This window comes from Cibotium barometz, chromosome 30 (assembly GCF_041138505.1).
Source record: "Cibotium barometz isolate CiBa-2024 chromosome 30, ASM4113850v1, whole genome shotgun sequence".
NCBI classification, from domain to species: Eukaryota; Viridiplantae; Streptophyta; class Polypodiopsida; order Cyatheales; family Cibotiaceae; genus Cibotium; species Cibotium barometz.
The window spans coordinates 41584643-41591274 of NC_141075.1; the positions used below are offsets into that span (position 1 = coordinate 41584643).

Below are 6632 nucleotides of genomic sequence, written 5' to 3' on the forward strand. Positions count from 1 at the left end.
GCTGCGCTTTGGGAGACTGTGGAGGCTTGGTGTGCACCGGCAGCGGGCAGCTGGCCACGCTATTCAGTATCAGGTTGCAGCGCCACCACTTTCAACGTTGTGAACCAGTGCTCCTACACCGTGTGGCCGGCGTCGTGGTCGACGGCGTGTGGTGGTGGAGGCTCGGAGCTGGCTTCGGGTGACACGTGGGTGCTTACGGTGGGCGCTGGCTGGTCCGGACACGTGTGAGGGCAAGAGCGCAACCTGGCCACAGCAGCACAACAGCGGAGAAGAAGCGGCTGGTGGCTTGGGTGGAGCAAGAAACTCAACAGCGAAGCAGCAGTGCTAGTAGCGTTGTAGGTCCCAAGCAAGACAGGCTGCATTTTTTGGCACCGGTTGAAAGAAGTCTGTGCACAGTAAGCAAGGCCAGCCCCGTAGTTCAACGTGGCACAAGGCTGGCAGTAGCACGACTGTATAAAGCCAGTTCAAGGTAGCAAAGTACATAGCCCAAGGCTTGAGGAAACGCACAAGGCGAGCAGACCGGGTCGACTGAGAAGAGGTGGACGGAGTTTTCGAGATGGGACTCCCGTGTTCGAGCAAGGACGACAAACTGAATGGCGACAATTATGCGCATTGGAACTTGATCATGAGGCTATGGTTTAGCAGAAAAGGCTTATGGGACATTGTTGATGGCTCGGAGGAACGTCCCCGTAGGGATAGCAATCGGTTTACACGTCTTCAGGAGGAGGAGTTTCTCAAATCTCTTGTGGATTGGGATGCTCACAATGCGAAGGCGATGTCGGCGATTGCAGAATCTCTCACCAAGGAAATTTCCCCTGCCATTCAGACTTTAAAGACTGCCAAGGAAATGTGGTCAAAGCTTGCAGGAATGTTTGATCGAGACTCAACAATGCGAGCGGTAACCCTTCTCGGCCAGTTGTTTTCCATCAAGTTTGAAGCCGGGACCTCTATGCAGTCATTTCTAATGAAGGCAAAGGTTATCCATGATCAGTTATCGGCTATGAATAGTGCGTTAACTAGTACCCAGTTAGCTGCCTTGGTTCTTACGAAGTTGCCTGAGGAGTACGAGATGGTCTCGAGCGCATTACGCTTACAAGTCACGAAGGAAAAGCTGGAATTTGATGATCTCAGCTCCTTTCTCATTGAGGAGGAAGCAGTGCTCATTTCCCAAGGCAAGATTCGAGTTCCGAAGGATGTAGAATCGGCACATGCTGCATCGGAATCCAATAAGAAGTCTAGGAGCCGTTGTTATAAGTGCGGAAAGCAAGGGCATTTGGCTCGGGATTGCAAAACCAAAGCTAAAGCTCAAGGCTCGACGAATGACAAAGGCAAAGGCAAAGATGACGAGGATGACAGTGACAATGATTCTACTAGGGATGCTACGGCGTCTGCCGGTGTGGCGAGGACTACACTGGCACATGCTCCAGCATTCTAGCTTGGTGGATGGATGCTACCACGTGCTTCAGCCAGAGAGAGGCATGTGAGTGGCAGAGAGGGGCAGTCTGTGCTCCCGTTTTTGGTGATTTGGACCCGTGTGTCGGAGTTCAAGGCACATGCATCTGGCATGGAACAGCTTGACAAATCTATGAACGTGATGTGTTCGTAGTTCATTGGTAGCAGATTATGGACGGGATGAGTTCCTAGTTCATTGTCAGAGGACTTTGGAGGTCATGTGTTGACAGTTCAATGTACAGGAGATCTCTTGAACGTGTGTGTTCGCAGTTCAACGAATGGGGGATCATGGATGTGGAGTTGTCTGCAATTCATTATTCTATGTGGCAGCTGAAGCTCCAGATGGCATTTTTTTGTGAAGACAGGTTGATTGGTGCATTCTCCGAGGTGTATCCAGTAACTGCAGTGCTGGAGTGTCCATGGTTGCATCTACATCAGCTTGGCTTGTTCATCTATGCCCACTATGAGCTACAGAGAGGGTGTTAAAAGTAGTACCTCATGTGGGAACAGGGTCTAAGAAAGGCACTTATTTATTTATTTATTTAATGCTTTTGGGTCGGCCATTTCCAACATAAGGGTATAAATACCCATGCCCACTATTGTATCTCATCATCTATTCATTGCTAAAGCAGTTCAAGCGTTGTTCGCCAACCTCTCTCTCTCTCTCTCTCTGCGTCAACTTCTCTCTCTCTCTACGTGTATTCAAACTTCCGCATGCACGATTCTGACAGGAGAACACCATCATACCCATTAATATGACCTCTCCTCTTTGGGAAATCCATCACGAGTCAGAACTTCTGATCCCGGAGAACAACCCATTAGTAATCTCCCTCTACATGTACCTTTGTCAGTGGACCTACATACCCTCCTTCACTTGTTCGTGCAAATAAAGATTAATGGGACAACGAACATAAATGGTCCACAGAACTTGAGCTTCTCTGGTAAGAGTTCAAGGCTGAACCTAAGCAGAGGCAATGCTTAGCCACCAAGGCTAAGTTTGCCAAGGAGGAGCACCTTAGAGCTGCAAGGATTAAAACCTAGGAATGACAAAGTCATTAGGTATTGAGAAAAAATGAAGTATATATCTTTCCAAATTATGAAGGATGCTTTTAAATATGCTAAAACCAACTAGTCCACATTTCTTGTTTGATACATGAACTTGTTTGTAGTCACATTGACATTCTTGAAGATTTGACCATCTAGTTTCTTATATTTTTTATATTGAATGTCTAAGATTGTAAGGAAAAATGAAGCAAGTAGGGAAGACATAGCAAATAAAACCCAAAAGCTACATATTTATAGCTTTGTAAAGGCATCTCTCCTCTTAGCTCTATGTTTTCTTTACCTCTCCTGAATTCAATTCATGTCTAAATCTCAAAAAAAAAATCTTACCCAAACCCACACAAGTCTTACCAACTAAATATCACAATCATTTCAATGTCTTATGTTTCACACACCCTTTCTTCATCACTCCAAGTTTTGACATGAATAAATCAACTCTAACCCACACATAAGCAAGATCACTTTAAATTTTGACATGAATAAATCAACTCTAATCCACACAAAAGTAAGATTATTTAAGTCTTTGACACAAATAAATCGACTCTAACCCACACAAAAGCAATACCACATATTTTAACAAAAGCCTCTCTTTTTGCAAGGATGGCATATGTGGAGAACAATGGTGACCCAAATCTCTCTCTCTCTCTCTCTCTCTCTCTCTCTATATATATATATATATATATATATATATATATATATATATAGGTGGTGTATTTATTGTATATGTGATAGATAATACCTCTGTGTGCATGTAAGTCTCACAAAGAGGTGTACAATAATGGGTAGAATGCTACACTGGTGCTAACTAGTAACGAAATTTTAAAATTCATGGATTATATTTATGCTTGAATAAAGCCCTTTTTAAAAAAAAACTATAAAAGGCATAAATAATGTCACATTTTGAAATTATTCCATGAAAGCCTTGAGAAGATAAGCTTGCGTTTTTGAATGAGGCTGATATTTATGTGGCATAGACCTTGATTAATTTATCTACTTTACAAAAAGAAGAACATACCTCTATAAGACCAGATATCATGAGACAAGATGGAAAGGTGCTTCTACGCCTAGAACTCGAACTAAAGGGATCCATAAGAAGAATTAAGTTGACACAATTTTGTAAAAAGATAGTTTAAAATCTCTTTATTTACAAAGAAATTAAGGCTTAATATGAGTCCTTCTCAAATGAAATAATTCTAGATTTCCCTTCAAATTCGAAGGCTGTGCATGAGGTTGCTGTCTTTGTTCCTTAAGTATTTATTTGTTATAAGTAAAATGTCCACTTTGAAATTGTTACACTGGGGGTGTAGCTCAAATGGTAGAGCGATCGCTTCGCATGCGATAGGTAGCGGGATCGATGCCCGCCGTCTCCAAAGTCCTTCCTCCATACTTTTACGCAGCAAGACAAAAAAAAGAGGTGTGATCACTCTTCGTTATCTGTTGAAAAAAAAGGCTTTAAGAAAAGGTTGCGATTCCTAATAATCATACATAAACGAGCGATTCCTAATAATCATACATAAAAGAGTCTTGGCTAGTAAGTATAACTGCAAGTGCAGATGTAGGAAAAATAAAAATGCAGGTGTAGGAAAAATAAAAACTTCTAAAGATTGAGCAAACTTGACTTTTTTGAGATTTATGGCCCAGGTTTCCAAATACGTGTAATGCACTTGAGACTATGGAGAAACATGAGATTAGGACATCCATCTGGGCGAAAGTGCATGGAACGTCCCAAACGTCGGCTCGTATCACTTAGGTGATACACATACCAAGAACAATGAAGATTCTATGGAACGAAGTGAGGACACGTTTATTTTTTCTAGAAGCCCGCAAACTCATACACACCACACGTTTCGAACTCAGATCCATTCGTTTGGGTACGGTGGAATGGCCTGGGCTAGACCACTTGGGATAGAGCTTGCTAATGAAGTTAGGACCAGAACCATCAAACAGCTCACTGGGAAAAGTCTTGAGTTTTCTCACGGTATGACTTCTATAATAGAGGCTCCCGTCCACCCACGAGAGGGAAAACCACACAATGAAGAGAGACAATGAAGAGTTAAGGGGAGATGGAATTTCAAGGGACCTTTAAAATTGGCTTAGAGCCAAGGCTAGGGATTTCTTGAAGAATATTAGCCTCTTTAACTTTGAGACAATGAGAAATGAAATAGAGTTGCAATCTGAAGATGGAATAGCTCTTAATGAAGAGGAAAAAGTTTTGTTGATGCTAGAAAAATAAGAAATTGGAGAGCATCATCATCTCATGATGTACGCACATCAAAAGCAATTGGAGCTTGAGGAAAGAGAGTTTTTGCATCTCAGTCAGAAGTGACCAAGGGGCAATCAAACAACAAATCAAGGGAGTCCCTTAGAAGTGCCTGTAACAACACCCATGACTAGAGATCCAATCAATGAGACTTTTGATGAGACTCTAAACCATAATCTTAACAACCTTTGGTTTTAAAAATATCAATATCGATTCATAAACATGTTATGGGGAGCCTAGATAAAGGAAAAAGCTTTGCTTTGCTTTTGTTCTCTTCGTCTCCGGTTTCTTTTCTTCCCACAGTGCTCTCTCTCTCTCTCTCTCTCTCTTTGCTTTCTTTGGTTTACTCTCTCTCTTCTTTATGTAACCACTCTCCCTCTCTAGGCCCCCTTCTACATGTTTCTCCTTGCTATCTCTCTAGGTCGGTGTGGTGCTTGCGCATGCTTGGTTCTATGTTGGGTATTTGTGGGTAACAATGTAACAAGGGTGCATCTAGAGAGGATGGAGATTTGATGGGTGCAACAGAGGCTTGGAGTAAGGTGATGAGATGGTGATTGGATGTAGGTATAGAACAAAGGTGTGGGAGAAATCGAGCACAAGCACGAGATTGGTGGACACTGTTGGATCACAATGGCACATGATTTATTGGGTCCATCAATTATGGTTTCTTTGGGGAACATCTAGACCATAAGATCATGGGGCGTGAGCATTGGTTGGTGATTGTATGGCACATTGGGATAGGAGATACATACTCGGTTGGATTTCGCGAGGTGGGGTTTATAGCGTACCCACCATTAGAAGGGGGCTCTAGGAGCCGTTGATTAGCCAGAGCATGCGATTGAGGCATGAGCCACATGAGAAGCATGCGAGCGAGAGAGTGAACAAGAATATATAAGAACACAAGAGAGATGGATGGATGAAGTTTTTCCTATTCTCTTCTCTTCTCTACAACCATAACACTACTATAAGAGAGATGGATGGATGAAGTTTTTCCTATTCTCTTCTCTTCTCTACAACCATAACACCACTATAAGAGAAACTATTCTACTACTAAAACAGACAAGGTTGATCCATAGTGTGAACCCGACTACACGAGATAGCACTATAACTATGCCATAACTCTAGTGAACCAAAGTGGCTGTCTCATAGCCTGTAAACCGCTGGTGGCATATCACCTCTAATCTCACCAAGTAGGCTAGTGACTTAAGGGTAAAGCTATCATCCTGGCATGTCATCCATATCTATATCTTAACATTCCCCCTTAAGCTCAACTCCATACTTTTGTTAATCCCATTTTGGATTAACAAAGATGCTCCTCCAATTGAAAACATTAATAAGTGTCATGAAAAGGCACTATAAAAGTTGTATTGAGATACTGGCCACCCAAGACCTTAGTAAGTTTTGGGCACCCAAGTGTGAATAAGGGCCAGGCAATTCTCATAATGAAATGATACAATCCCCCTTTGTGCCTATGAGAACTCTTGTGCTTTGTCTTGATAGAGAGAGAGAGATAGTGAGAGTGTGCTCTAGTACATGTGCCTCTTTCATGCATGCATGTGTATGAGAGAGTGAGAGGTCGATTCCCTTGCATACGTGAGAACTCTTGTGCTTTGTCTTGATAGAGAGAGAGATAGTGAGAGTGTGCTCTAGTACATGTGCCTCTTTCATGCATGCATGTGTATGAGAGAGTGAGAGGTCGATTCCCTTGCATACGTGAGAACTCTTGTGCTTTGTCTTGATAGAGAGAGAGATAGTGAGAGTGTGCTCTAGTACATGTGCCTCTTTCATGCATGTGTATGAGAGAGTGAGAGGTCGATTCCCTTGCATACGTGAGAACTCTTGTGCTTTGTCTTGATAG

At 42.6% G+C, this 6632-nt stretch overlaps 1 non-coding gene across 1 annotated transcript; it reads left to right on the forward strand.

The window, feature by feature from the left end:
* The first annotated feature begins 3811 nt into the window (after positions 1 to 3811).
* TRNAA-CGC (transfer RNA alanine (anticodon CGC)) lies at positions 3812 to 3884 on the forward strand. The gene has a single exon. It is a non-coding gene; the product is annotated as a tRNA-Ala (tRNA).
* The last annotated feature ends 2748 nt before the right edge of the window (positions 3885 to 6632 follow it).